Source organism: Seriola lalandi, unplaced genomic scaffold (genome assembly GCF_002814215.2).
Source record: "Seriola lalandi dorsalis isolate HSWRI2012SDOR001 ecotype SW California unplaced genomic scaffold, Sedor1 jcf7180002002525, whole genome shotgun sequence".
Classification (NCBI taxonomy): domain Eukaryota; kingdom Metazoa; phylum Chordata; class Actinopteri; order Carangiformes; family Carangidae; genus Seriola; species Seriola lalandi.
The window spans coordinates 1-1335 of record NW_019473181.1 but is presented as its reverse complement, the minus strand read 5'-3'; the positions used below and the strand labels follow the sequence as shown (position 1 = coordinate 1335).

Below are 1335 nucleotides of genomic sequence, written 5' to 3'. Positions count from 1 at the left end.
AAGGAGAGCTAACATCTAAGAGGGTGGATTGGATAGCCCAGTACAGGCTGAGAGGGGGTTAAAATTCTTTAGACCATCAGGTCACACTCTCTCACACTCACTCACTCACTCTCTCTCTCTCTCTCTCACACACACACACACACACACACAAACACACACCCTCATTCACACAGTGACATACGTCTGTATGCATTTAAAACTCCATAAAGCTACACGCCTGTGCAGAATATACTATCATTACTTAGTGTTGCTAGCTATAGCCATTGAAATGGCAATATATGTTCAAATATTATATGTAACCGTTTTTTCCTCAATATACAATGATGAAATGCATTATACAGACAAACGAGACAATGTAAGCTGTTCACATGTTCAGTACATCAAAAGTAAGAGCTTCTCTACATTAATTTCTTCACGAGTGCAAAATCCAATGCTCCTCCACCTACTTCAAAGGTTCATTGCTGAGCTTTAGCAAGTCCACTTCTGCACAAACCATAAACCAATAAAAAACATGACATTAACATAAACACAAAAAAATTCTAAATAAGTAGTCATAAATATGGAATGTGAAAAACAAAGAAACATGTGGTCCAATTTCTTTTCAAACAATACAAATAAAAGTCCTTCAATGCAGTTAAATGTTTTCTCTTGTAACAGGACAACATAATAAAAAAATAGTACTCAAAACCAGAGTGGGCTGTTGCTTGCTTGTGGCCCCTGTTGTGAGTAGAAGACCATGGGAAGCTGGTGAGGAACACAAAGAGAGAAGGACAGATGGAAGGAAAGTGTTGGGTCAAGTTGTGATGGGGGCTGATGGGTGTTCACATGCCGTAACCAAAGCTGGGCTGTGGCGGCTGGGTATAGCCTGGTGCTGCTGTGTAGCCATAACCGTAGGCCTGCTGGGGAGGCACAGCCACGTTGGGCCCGGCTGTGAGCATAAGCTGGGGGGTGCCTGTAACAGAAATTTCAAAATAACCTGTCAAAAATATTCTCATTTTACCAACGCAATGATGATGATGTGTGTATGGTCTTTTTACCGTAAACAATGGGTTGAGACTCTGTAGCCTGCTCCTCCTGTTTCCTCAGGGACTCGGAGGCTTCGAGTTTGTCCACCTGTGCAAAAAACAACAACAGTGACTTTGTCAGACTTCAGTTACACAGCACGCGATAGGGCTCTTAAAGAGCAAGGGCTGAGACGCCGCGTTTGTAAAAACTGACCTCTGGGTTATTTCACTGGCTGACGGATGGGACCATTCCTGACAGGCGAAGATGAATACAGTCCAGATTTAAATAAAATCAGGCTGCAGGAGGCAGGCCTTGCTAATGTGTTGTAGG

General features: G+C 42.8%; 1 long non-coding RNA gene across 1 annotated transcript; it reads right to left on the bottom strand.

The window, feature by feature from the left end:
- Nucleotides 1-6: 6 nt before the first annotated feature.
- Nucleotides 7-1329, bottom strand: LOC111665916 (uncharacterized). Its single transcript, XR_002761548.2, has 3 exons — nucleotides 1219-1329; nucleotides 1038-1113; nucleotides 7-952 (listed from the first exon to the last, which is right to left on the bottom strand). It is a non-coding gene; the product is annotated as an uncharacterized LOC111665916 (long non-coding RNA).
- Between the last annotated feature and the right edge of the window lie 6 nt (nucleotides 1330-1335).